This window comes from Cornus florida, unplaced genomic scaffold, assembly GCF_030987335.1.
Source record: "Cornus florida cultivar Cherokee Brave unplaced genomic scaffold, ASM3098733v1 CherokeeBrave_3.0.0_Hap2_Chr10, whole genome shotgun sequence".
Lineage (NCBI taxonomy): Eukaryota > Viridiplantae > Streptophyta > Magnoliopsida > Cornales > Cornaceae > Cornus > Cornus florida.
The window spans coordinates 34,285,886-34,300,170 of record NW_026775580.1 but is presented as its reverse complement, the minus strand read 5'-3'; positions in this window follow the sequence as shown (position 1 = coordinate 34,300,170).

Below are 14,285 nucleotides of genomic sequence, written 5' to 3'. Positions count from 1 at the left end.
GATGCCTTTTGGATTGTGCAACGCTCCCGTCACATTCTAAAGGTATATGATGTCAATTTTCTTGGACATGGTGGAAGAGTATCTAGAGATCTTTATAGATGATTTTTTGGTCTTTGGGTCTTCATTTGATACATGCCTCAAAAATCTAAATTTGGTGCTTAAAAGATGTCGTGAAACAAACCTTGTTCTTAGTTGGGAAAAGAAGCATTTTATGGTTCAAGAAGGTATTGTTTTGGTTCATGTCATCTTAAAAAAGGGAATTGAGATTGATAAAGCAAAATTTAAGCTCATTTCTGAATTGCATCCATCGTCTACAGTGTGAGAGGTTCGCTCCTTTTTAGGTTATGCTGGCTTCTATCGCTGTTTCATCAAAGACTTTAGCAAAATTGCTAGACCCTTGTGTAATCTTCTTGCCAAGGAAACACCATTCGTCTTTGATCAAGCATGCTTTGATGCTTTTCATAAATTGCGTGATTTATTGTCATCTGCCCCTATTATATAACCACCCAATTGGTCATTACCGTTTAAAATCATATGTGATGCCTCTGATTATGCCATGGGAGAAGTTTTGGAGCAAAGGGTAAGAAAACTTTCATGTGCCATCTACAATGCAAGCAAGACTTTCTCGGGAGCTTAATTGAATTACTCCATTACCGAGAAAGAATTACTTGCCGTAATGTATGCTCTTGATAAATTTCAGTCTTATCTCTTAGGATCAAAAGTCGTTATCTATTCTGATCATGCTGCTTTAAGGCATCTTTTGACAAAGAAAGAAACAAAGCCTCGTTTGATAAGATGGATTTTGCTTCTTCGGGAATTTGATTTTTAAATCAAAGATAAGAGAGGCACCGAAAATGTGGTTGCCGATCATCTCTCAAGGTTGGTGGTAGAGTCTTCACCGAGCCCACCAATTCATGATTCGTTTCCAGATGAACAACTGTTCCAAATATCTAATGGGCAAATGCCTTAGTTTGCCGATATTGTGAACTTTCTTGCAATTGGCAAGCTTTCAACTAATTGGTCAAAGCAAGCAAAGAAGCGTTTCTTTGCTAACCTCCAGAATTACTATTGGGAAGATCCTATCTTGTTTTGATATTGTCCAGAAAAAATTATGAGAAAATGCATTCCAGAGAGTGAAATCCCAAGTGTGCTTATGTTTTGCCATACCCTTGCATGCAGCAAGCATTTTAGTGCAAAGAAGACCGCTTTTAAGGTGCTTCAAAGTGGGTTATTTTGGCCCACCACCCATAGAGATGCCTACAATTTTTGTAAGGAGTGTGAGAGATGTCAAAAAATGGGATCAATGTTGAGAAGAGATATGATGCCCTTGACAAATATTCTTGTTACTGAAATTTTTTATATTTGGGGCATTGATTTTATGGGTCATTTTCCTATGTCTTATGGATTTCAATACATTTTGCTTGTCATTGACTATGTTTCTAAGTGGGTGGAGGCTTGTGTTACCAAAACCAATGACCACTCCGTAGTTGTTCAATTCATTAAATCCAACATTTCCACTCGCTTTGGCATGCCAAGAGCTATGATTAATGATGGAGGAAAGCATTTTTGTAATCAATTCTTAAGGCAATTATTTCTTAAGTACTCCGTTACTCATAAAGTCACCATTCCTTACCATCCTCAAACAAGTAGGCAAGTAGAAGTTTTAAACCGGGAAATTAAACATACTCTTGAGAAAACGGTTAACACAACCAGGAAGGATTGGTCACGCAAGTTGAATGATGCCTTGTGGGCTTACTAAACGGCATATAAGACCCCATTGGCATGTCTCCTTATAGACTTGTTTATGGAAAGCCTTGCCATCTTCTGGTTGAGCTAGAACACAAAGCTATATGGGAGATTAAAAAGCCCAATCTTGACATTAACAAAGCCAGAGAGAATCGGTTACTCCAATTGAGTGAGTTGGAAGAGTTAAGACACAATGCTTATGATAATGCCAAACTCTACAAAGAGAGAACTAAAGCTTTTCATGACAAACACAATGTGAAGAAATCTTTTGAGCCTGGTCAAAAAGCTTGGACTTTCAACTCTAGATTAAAACTCTTTCCCGAGAAGTTGCGAACCAAATGGGAAGGTCCGTATGAGATCATCTCTGTTGCGCCTCATGGGGCGGTTGAAATTTAAAGTTTAAAAAATGGAACTACATTTAAAGTGAATCAGCAAAGGTTGAAACCCTACATTGAGGGACAAGTTTTTCAAAGACATGCGGAAGCCGCCCTCTTAGTAGATCCAATCTACGATGAGATTTAGTGTTCAACTCAATGTTCTCAAGAGAAGTTCAATTTCCTAGCATATTCTTGCATGTTCGATCGATCTCAAAATAAGTTCGATCAATCGAACAGTCATCTCTGCATCCAATCACTTCTCTATTCCATCGTGCGAAATTTCCTGCATATTTCATCTCTCTGTGTATCATGCGAACTATTTTTCTGATCAATCTAAAAATTCCAAGATCGATCCAGTTTCCCTTGGATCGATCAGAGTTCTATACTTAGAAATTTTTTGGATCTCCGCATATTTCATCTCTCTGTGTATCTTTCGAAGTTGTCTGTAGATTTTCAGATTTTGGATCAATCGAGATCGATCATTTTTTGATCGATCAGGACATTTCATTCTAAACAAAAAAAAAAAAAAATCAAAAAATCAATCAACACTTCAAAGCAGCATTCTGTCTTACTAGAGACATTAAACTTAGCATTTACGTGACACATTGTGCCTTTTATCTTTTATATCGTTCATGCTCATGTTCATTCTTATTTCTTTTATTTTATTTCATTTAAATAATAATAATAAATATATAAATATATAAATTTCTTTATTTCACCATTGTATCCCTTTTGTATAGTCATGCATACTTTATGATTTATATTGGGCTAGATCTCTTATCTCTCTTTCATCTTGTGCTATATTGCCCTAGATTGCGTGCCTTAGTTATTCTTATCCCATTTGATATTTGCTGTGAGTTTGCTAGTGTGGTTATTCAAGTAGGTCATTGATTCCAAGTTTGGGGGAGACATCTTTGGAATTGGATTATTGCCGAGCTTCATGTCTTTGCCACCACGGTATACTCTTTCCATCTTTTCCATTGTTCTTATTACACATTAAGGACAATTGTGACGACCCTGGTTTTTAGGCCAGCGTATCCTGTGATGAACCGTAAGGATGATCCGATAACGGATCCGAATGCGGAAGCGAAAATAGAAAACAAGACTCTAAGAAGTCAAAGTGACCTTCCATGAGGTCGTGGAATTCAACAAGAACTAATGCGGAAGCAAAAGATTGAAAATATGACAAATAAACCCCCAGGGGCAAAATAGTCATTTCTAAAAACTGTAGATTTGGGTGCCACCGAGCACACTACTAGAAGGACAACGAAAAACTAATCAAGATGGACTCAAGAATTGCATGATTCGGAGTCCGGACGAAGGAGAAACAGCATGACGATGAAAAACGGACACTTAAAGCTTTAAGGGACAACTGGTAATTATTAAGAAATATTCGGGTGTAACCAAGCACACCGTTGGATAGACGACAAAAAAGTAATCAAGTTCAAAAAAAAATTCACTTGAATTGGAGTCCGGACGAAGGAGAAAAGCCCAAAAAAAATATTAACGTGGCAGCGGCCCGACGAGGGGCCATGACAGCCCCATGCGCACGCCCATGCGCACACCCATGCACGCCGCGTGCGCGCTGGTGCACACATGGCTGGCAGCAGCAGCCCATAAAGCTGCTGTGGGTTTCTTTTTCAGAAAAATTCGGAACAGAGGCTAAATTTGGAGGCCTAGATGAATTTTTTTGCAAAAACACAAAGAAGAAACCCCCCTCAAAATTGAGTTTTCTACCCGACTATGCAGAAGAAACCAAAATACGATGTAAAGTCCCTAAAATGCCACTTGAATAGCCTAGGTCAAAATGGACCCAAAAAGCTGCTACAAGCATTTTTTTCCAAAAACAGCCAGAACAGATAGTAAAAACGGGCTAGTAGATGAATTTTTCTGGAAAAACACAAAGAAGAAACCCCCCTCAAAATTGAATTTTCTACATGACTCGCTAGAGAATTAAAAAAAAAAATGCAATGTAGAAAGCCCAAAATGCCCCTCCATGAAATCTGGTCATGGAGGTCCAAAAAGCTGCTAAAAAAAAACAAAAAGCTGAACTTTGCGATCAATTTCCGGTACTAAGACGACATTTTCTGGAAAAACACGAAAAAGAAACCTATCCTAAAATCACGTTTTCTATTCAACCATGTTGAAAGAAGGAAAGAAAACTGAATTAAAAAGTCTAGAATGCCCCTAGATCAGAATATGCAACAAAAATGCAAAATAAATTCGTAGGAGGCTTAAAACACAAACGATGAGGTTTTGCCCGGAAACGACTATGCACACAAACGTAACTTACCTATTTAGACGCGCTACAATGGTCCATGGCTTAAAAATATAGCTGATGCAAAATCCGACCCCCCAATGGGCAAAAAGGCAAAAATGGACTTGGAATGGAAAACATGGAATCCAAAAATGTAAAATGGAGTCAAATGACCATTTGGCCCTTGGCCATACTTCATACAAGATTAATAAGACCCTATGAAAGAATGAAAATGGAATTCCCACACCCGATACAACCATGGTGAAGCAATGACTTGCGATTTTTCAAGATTTTCACAATATTTCATGAAGTTAAAAAGTACATAGAATACAATATAATGGTCATTGGCCTCCGGCCTCATCTCATACATATCAAATACATTGAAAGAAGTGTACTTAAGTACACATTACATACATGGAATCAAATATACATATTTTGACATATAAGTCTACAAAATGACATTTCATGCTAACATTCGCATGAAATGGAAACTTGAAAGCTACACGACATCCAAGAAATGCTAGGCGTCACGAACCAAGTCTTCATAACTGAAATATGCCCCAGTATTGTAGGGGTGAGTAACATAAAGCTACTCGTAGGAGATGAGCATGCATCGACCTAGCATTTTACAAATTTATCACCTTAAGGTGAAACATGTTAAAGGGGTTCATACCACCTAACGTCTATATCGAAATGAGACTCAGGGAGTATCGTAAGCTATCTTAAAGTGTTTCTAGCATAAATCACATCATCTATGCCATTCAAACAATATGGAAGCACATTATACAAAGCAATAAGATATAGGTTCTTAAAGGTATTAACTTGCAATCTCGAATACAGAAACAACTAAAGTGATCATGTCACCTAACGTCTATGTTCTAAATAAGTCTAAGGAATCAACCTAGGCCATGCTGAACAATCAAAATGCAAATTACAACTTCAATGCAGTCTAACCACATAAAAGCATATTATACAAGGCAACAAAACACAATTTCTTAAAGCTATCAGCTTGGAATCTAAAGCATGAAAACAACAGAAGTGGGTCATACCACCTAACGTCTATGTTATAAATGAATCAATAGGATCAATCCTAAGCTTTATTAGAACGTCAAAACACGATTTTCAATATCGATGCAATTTAACCAACATTGGAACTTCCAATACAACGCATAAAGCACAATTTCACAAAGTTAACATCCTGTAACTTAAAATGGAATGACAAATAAGAAACAACAAGTTACAACATCATCTAGTTATCAACTTGAAAATGAAATGCGAAATCAAACAAAGTGGATACTTGGACGTCACGCCGGATCAGACCGACAACATAGTTACTTTAGGGTTACTAGCCCATGGGTAACCTCCCTATGTGCGCACTAGACTATATAGAGGGACTATCCCCCGTACTAGCACCACGTCCTAGCCATAGTCAAACAACGACATCCCCAAGTTTCCAAAATCAACAAGTTGTGCAACAACGCATATATCAACAGGAATATGCAAGATAATCAACTATCTACCAAGCACAACCAACTTTGGAAACCTATACAATACATGCTCTAAGTCCACAACTAATATGATATGATGAATGTCGAATATTCAGTGTGCGATTTGTTACACGCTATGCATGAATGATGTTAAATACGAAATGTGCAAATCATTACACAAGGTAATAATATATTCAATAAGGAAAACATATTTTCATAAGTATAAACATAGTAACTATGTTATCCAATGCTCAAAACATAACCAAATGAATATACAACAAGTCCATGTCCAGGATTTTGATATAGAAACGACTTTCAAACACAATTAAATCCATGGCTCAATTCGATAGAATTTAATTAAATAAAAATAATTAAATTCCCTAGATCTAATTCAATTCCAAATAACCTCAAATTAATACATATTAAATAACATGGCATGATCATCACCTATATCCATTCTAAAACTCAATTAGGTTATTAGAACAACAAAGTAGAACTCTAATTAAATCATGCTAATTTAATTACCAAGGTTCTAAAGCAACTTCAAATGGTCCACAATTAATATATATTAGTAAACAAGTCATGGCCAATACAAATATCAAGTTAAAATTTTAATTAAGCTAATGGGACCACAAAATAGATTTTAATTAATTCTTTTAATTAAAATCTCTAGATTTTCAAACTTAACCAAATGCTTTCAATTTAACATATCTTAGAGAACATGCCAAGGACTAATGTAATATCACATTACAAACTTATTTCATGTAAGTTACACCTATGTAAATTAAACTTTCACTAAAGTTAAATATAAAATAAAGGTTGCAATTATCATGCAATTAATCCCAATTTAATATATGTGAACAACCACACCAAGGCTTAATTTTCTAGCATGCTACAATTCAATTCCAAGTTGTATATCACCATGAGGATTAAATCTTAAACAAGGAAATTAATTAAATGAAAGGTATCAAAACCTCACCGAATATTCTAAATCAAATATATGTGAAGCTATATGGCATGTAGATCAAGAATATCAAGTCGGAATTCAAATGAAGTGAATAGTGCACTCGGGGCAAATTAATTAATCAAATTAAATAAAAAATTACTAATTTTCAAAACACCTCCAATTACTTTCAAATGCAACTATGTTGGAGAGCATGTTAAGGCCAAATTTAATATACTAAAACATATTGATTTTGAGCTAGTTAAGGCCACATGATTTAATATTTTATTCAGATAAATATTAAATAAAATCTTTATTACTTGTTTAAATTCCCTTAATTTAATATATGTCAATGACCATATTATAGAGTATTATATTACCATGCTACATGTTTAAAACAAGTTATAAGCAACCGGAAAAATCAAATCCAATACAAGAAAATTAAATAATAAAATCTCTAGATTTCATATTTAAGCATGCAATCAAGTTGTATAAGCATCAATAGCATGTTATATAACAAGAATTAAACCTATAACACCTCCTACCTCAATTTGAGATGAAAATCCCAAATCTCCACCGAATTGAAACGGCTCCGAATCCGACGAAACTCCTAGGTTTTGTCGGGGACAACACGATCTATATGAATCCCCAAGAAGCCCCATGAGAATCCAAACTTGACCTCAATCCCAAACTCGAAATTTGGTCAGAAATGGTTTCTAATAAGGGGTAATGGTAAAGCACGACGAGGCGAACAACAAATACTAAGGCCGAAGGATTTCTACCAAGGAAATCAAGTGGAGGAGAAGAAAGAGTGAAGGCAACCCCTTGGGCTCCCATGGCTTCCAGCCAAGAGGAGGAAGAAGGTCTGAAAATCTGATTTTAAAAATTAGGGCAACCTATTTATAGAAATCTCAAAAAGTGCCCCGAAAAGGCCCCGCCGGGTCCGGAAAAGTGAATTTTGAGTAAACGCGCTCAAACGGTAAAACTCCGTGAACAAAAAAGATTTAACATAAGAATATATGAATAACGGAAGAAACAGCGTCAAAAACTGAGTCCCAAGCAGAAAGTTATGCCTTGAACAAGTTCGGCGGCAACTAGGTCTAGAAACTCTGAAACTGGAGAAAAATGACCAGAACGGAATTCTAAGAGTTCACAACTCAACGAAATATGAAAATGAATCCCATACGAGGATCCAGGCTCCAGATGAGGTATTTTGCAATAACTTTCTTTAATTGCACAATGACCCCTACAAAAAAGGTTAACTGCGAAACTACCCCAGAATGAAAATATCTTCCAAAAGATATTTTCCTAGATACCCCTGAAATAAAATATCTTCAAAAGATATTTATGAAAAACACCCCAAGAAATGAAAAAAATTCTGAAGAATTATACATCCATGCCCCTATGGACACCGAGAGCAACTAGAGTACTTTCTTGCAAAAGTGAATATACGTATTTCGAGAAAACCACTAAAGATGAAGACACGTGAAGTCAAAAACTAACTCCGAGCATGAAAAGTGAGATTGTGCCAAAAACTGACAAACGGATATAAGACAGAATAGGGAAAAGGACGAAATAGCGCATAGTATCCAAAAACGAAAAATGCGAAAATGACTCTGTCCTCAAAGGAAGTTGTCAATTCACAAGAAAGAGTCTCAGAAACCAATTCCGAGCACTCGAGATGACACTAAACGACACGAAACAGAGCTCAGAAAGGAAAATTAAACGAAAAAAATTCATTCGTAAAATTTCAGGAAAAAGGAAAGGAAGACAAATGACCGGGTCATTACAACAATGTGCAGTTTAAGTTTGGGGGTAAGGTGACCTTGTTGCACTCTACTTAAGTTGGAGCTTTAATTGCATGATTGAGATGTAAAATCCTTGCTAGCTATGATTTTGATCTTTTAAGGAGTATATTGCTTAAAATTTAAAAATTGCTTGATTTAAGAGTCTAATACTCCTTGTATACCTTATGGATGCCATTTAGGAGTAAATTTTTCGAAAGATTGATATCTTGCTTGCATTTGTGGTCCACATTATCTTGATCTTGTGATTGTTTTGAGATTTACTCTAGGACTCTACACTAACACATGCGCACACTAGCATTCATTTATGGGGTACACACTTTGTTGACTATTGATTTAATTATATCCCAATGGGGCTAGTAGTACATTGAAAGCTTTCATTCTTGATAAAGATGGATAACAAACCCTTTTCATTGAGTAGCCAGGATTCTAGCCTCATCAAGCACTGAATTTCTCGCGCCGAAAGGTGAAGGGCCCAAACTCTAGGTTAATAATTGAACTTAAAAAAAAAAAGTTGCAAAAGCAATAAAAAAAGTGAGGACTTCTCCCAAAAGGTGAGAAGTGGGAAATGATTAGATGGAGGTTGTTTTGATTTGTAGCCTAGTTGATTTAAGCTTGTAAGTCCTTAGGGGTGTTTAAACACCTAATGCCCTAAAGCCGTTCAGTTTGGGAGTCATTGACCTAACGCTCGACCTCATAGATCACTAGAAAGTTTAATAGATCAACACATTACACTATGCTTCCAACTTTGATCCTTAGGATTAAGAAAAAAAAAAAAAAACCGAGTGAAAAGAATAAGGACACTTAGATTAATAAAGCTTTAATAAAATGTCAACTCTTTGTCTTGATGATTGGTACTAGATTTGTGTGCCAGTTTGAAGGTAAGGATGTAATTATTTCTTTAGTTGGCTTAGATAGTAACATACTTGATGCCGGTCCACTCAAAAAGGATTCTGGAGTTGTTTTTATTTACATGATCATTGTCTTGATGTGTGGAGGACCATATTTGCTTGCTTGATGTTGAAATTTTGGGAGATTGCTTGGAAATGGTTAAAAATTACATACTTGAGGTAGTTTTCTCCCAATGCTTGTTTGCAATATTAGTACCTCTTTTATAAGAATGAGCTTAATGTTTGTGCATATCATTTCTGGAAACCCTCAAAGACTTCACTCGTCCACTAGGGGTAATCTAGGGGTTTAAAAGGCTTGTTGCATATGCTAAATGCAATCGTGTTCCCTACAAAAGTGGCGTTATCCATTTATTGCTTTCTAGATTATAGTTGTATAGTTTTTCATTCCATTCCTTCACTTCGTAGTTCATTGCTAGGGACTAGCAATATTTAAGTTTGGGGGTGTAATGGGCGCTGAAAAGTGCGTATTTAAACCCCTTAAGCTCGAGTATTTTAGGACCTTTATCTATCTTATTTTCCCATTTTAAACTAAGTTCACGTTATTGTCCTTTTCAGGAACTTATCCCCAAAATAAGTCAATTCAGCCAAATTAGAGCATAAAAGAAGCAATCTCAAGCTTAATGGAAGAAAGGAGCAAAGCAAAAGCGAAGTGGTGGAAAACAGCAATTTCAATCGATCAGACAAATCTTCAATTGATCTCACAGTGATCAATCCAGCCTTATCAAGATGGATCGAGCCACTTGTCCTTATCCCCAAGAATTTCCATCTTCGATTGATCCAACATCCTTTCGATCGATCGAACTTCTTTGATCTTTTCCCTACCTACCACTTTTGTCTATTTCCCAAAATATCCCAAAAATATCTCATATTTGTCTTATTCCAAAAAGGCGCCGCCATAGTTCGATCGATCTCATCAGAATTCGATCGATCGAACATCCTTAAGTTAGAAAAAAAAAAAAAAATAGAGTCCAACTCATTAAAAGATGCCTCATTGTACAATCATTGAAGGGTCCCTAGTACACGAGGCCAAACCATTGAGTGTGACACTTGAGCTACCTATATAAGGAATTTGAGCCATATATACAAAAAGGAGGAAGGAAAAGAAGAAATTGAGATATACAATCTTTGTGACAACCCTGGTTTTTAAGCCAGTACGTCCTGTGATGAACCGAACGTAGATTCGTTAATGAATCTAGAAAGCAGATGCAAAAAAAAAAAAAAAAAATAGAACCCAAGTCTCTAGAGATACAATACATCTCTAAGAAACCAAAGTGACCTTCCAAGAGCCCACGAAACTCAACGAGAACTAAAGCAGAAGAAAAAGATCAAAAATAGACTAAGTATGCCTCCAAGGGCAAAATAGTCTTTTCTAAAAATATAGATTCGGGTGCTACCAAGCACACCAATGGAAAGACAATAAAAAACTGATCAAGATGGACTCAAGAATCCCGTGATTCAGAGTCCAGACGAAGGAGAAACGGCAAAATAATGAAAAAACAGACATACAAAGCAAAAAGGGCAAATTAGTAATTATCCAGGAAGATCCTGGTGCAACCGGGCACACTGTTGGGAAAAAAAAAAAAAAAAAGTCAAGCTCAAAAAAAAGTTTACTCGATTTGGAGTCCGGACGAGGGAGAAAGGTCAAAAACAAAAAGAGGGTTATGACAGCTACAATGCTGCTGCAACTGAGAGTAAAAACGGGCATCTAAACGGATTTTTTTGGAAAAACTCAAAGAAGAAACCCACCCTAAAATCAAGTTTTCTACCCAAAAATACGGACGGAAACAAAAAAAAATAAATACATTATAAAATGCCCAGAATGCCCCAAAGAAAATCAGGTCGAGAGGGTAAAAAATCATTCCTAGCTACTGCCCAAGGAAAGGAAATGGGGCTTTGGGAGGTTTTTAAATTGTCTAAATTGAAAATATAATCTTAAAATACACCCACAAGACCCCCATAAGTTTCGAATCGATTATCACACTTTTCAAAAATAAGTCGATGAATAGTACCATGTACACTTGTATTAAAAATCAACAAAAACCTGGCAGCAAGGATTTTTTTGGAAACAATGGGTTTTTGAGGGCCAAGATGACGTTTTCTGGAAAAACACAAAGAAGAAACCCCCTCCAAAATTGAGTTTTCTACCCGATGGAGTGGGTAAAAATGAAAAAAACACATTATGAAATACCCAAAATGCCCCTAGAACAGAATAGGGTAAAAACTCAAAAAAATACAACATTAAGTTTTTGTTTCATCAAAAAGGGTATTATTTGCCAAAGCAAACATGTAAGTATATGTAATATGATAAAATGGATGTGCTACAATGGCCTATGGCCTCATCACAATACATTTATAAGTTTTGGCATACTAATCCCCAAATTCTCACAAATAAGCTACAGTGGCAATACTTGAGTTTTAAGGAAAGCATACTTGAAATCTTTAAAGTTAATGGCCCATAGCCTCATATCATACATGCAAAATGAAGACTTCCAAATGTACTTAGATACACATTACAAGTAGGAAGCCATCTTAGCTTCTAAAATACCATACATCCATGGTATACAAAAGTATGACATCAAAAGTAAAGCATACCTAACATATGCATGTTAACAAGAACACTTTAACCGAAGCTTCAAATCTCCAATCCACCCAAGGTAAGCGCAAATCTCCGAATCTTGAATCATGTACCTGAACAATACACCTAGTAACTTCGGGGTGAATAATATAAAGCTACTCGTACGGAATGAGCATGCATCGACTTGATTTCTTATATATTTTTACATTTACATGAAGCAATTCAAAAGGGTCATGCCACCTAACGTCTATGTCAAAGGTGAGACTCAGGCAGCATCTTAAGCTACCTTAAATCATTTCTAGCATAAAACACATCTTTTATGCAATTTAAACCACATAGAAGCATGCTATACGAAGCAACACAATATAGATTCTCAAAGCCATCAACTTGAAATCTAAAGTACGAAAATGACAAAAGTGGGTCATGCCACCTAGCGTCTATATTCCAAATAAATCTATAGGATCATTCCTAAACTACATTTGAACATTATAGCATAGATGTACTTAACAACTTCAAAATTTGCAATGATTTATTAAAAATCATAAAACATAAATGTACTTAACAACATTAAAAGCATACTATGATTCATTCAAAATCATAATGCATAGATGTACTTAACAACATCAAAATTGCCAATAACCAAAACCACAAGTCATAATTAAACATGATTGTCAACTTGGAATTGAATGCAAAATCAAATAGTGGAAGACTTGGACATCAAATCTCAGATAAAGCCGAGACCTATGGTTATTCCTGGCATTAACCCGCTGGGAAGACCACCCTAGTGCGCACTATCTCAATTGGGGAGAACTCATACCTCCTGCACTAAAGCCAAACTCTAGCCATATCACTTGTAACAATATCCCAAGACTCCAAAATAAACCAAATAAGTTTACAATTTATACATAATTTATATGATGCACGAAATCACCTTCCATGCACAAGTAGGTTGAAACTACACAATCCATGCCTTAGAGTTTCAATTCTAAAATGGCATATATAATGTCAAGTCTTTACTATGATACAATGTACATTACATACCATCTACTTAACAATCTAAGTCATGCCTCCATGGTAAACTTTAAACACTAATTCTATGACATTATAGCAAGAAGTTTATAAGGCTAAAAATATCGATAATTCACAAGAATCTCATATTACTACTACATAGTAACAAGTTAACAATTTAACTTCCAATAACGCACAAAAAGCATTCATATTCATAATATTTTGAAATCATAAGAATTTAGTAATCTACTAAATTAAATAACTTTTCTACATAAGTTATATCTACTCAAATACATGATTAAATCAAGGGGTCCATTAAATAGATTTTTAATTAATTCATTTAATTAAAATCTCTATATTTCAAAACAATTCTAAATAGCCTCAATTTAATATATGTTAAAAAACATAACATGGCCGTCAACAATATCAAGTTAAAAATCCAATTAAGTGAATGAAACACTTAAAATAAAATTAATTAAACTAATTAATCAATTTTCCTCTAGATTTTAAAAGTTACTCAAATGATCCCAAATTAATATATAACAAGGATTACATCATGATCATGCCATATATTAAGTTTAAAATGGAATACAAGCAAGGTACCATTAAGTAAAATTTAAATCAAATTAAATTAATGTCTAAAACTTTAACAAAAGCATGCATACAAGTTGGGAAAGCATCAATAACATGCAAGATAACAAAAATGTAAACTATAACACCCCCTACCTCAATAGAGAATTGAATCTCTATAATTCCAAGTAGCCAAGCTTAAAAATGGAAAACAAAACAAGGGTTTTGAAGAGGAAACTTTTGTCTCCGAAGGTTAATGGTCTAAGGTGAATAGAAGGAAGCCAAAATGAATAAATAAGCTATTAACCAAGCTTTCCTCCTATGGTGGCTAGGTTAGGGTTTGAAGAACAAGTGTAATGAAAAAGATGAAATGAAAATGGTGAGTGGAGGGTCTATTCCTCCACTCACTATGTGCTCTTACACTACCTCTATCACACACACTAATGCAAGACTTATTTCGGTGCCTACACTTGTCACAAATCCAAGGCTCCTTCCTAGGCTTAATCCTAAGCCTATACTTGTCAACCATCTAAACCAACAAGTGCACCAATCCTAAACCAACAAGTGGGTGAATCTCCACCCTCCAAATGTCACAAGATTACGCTT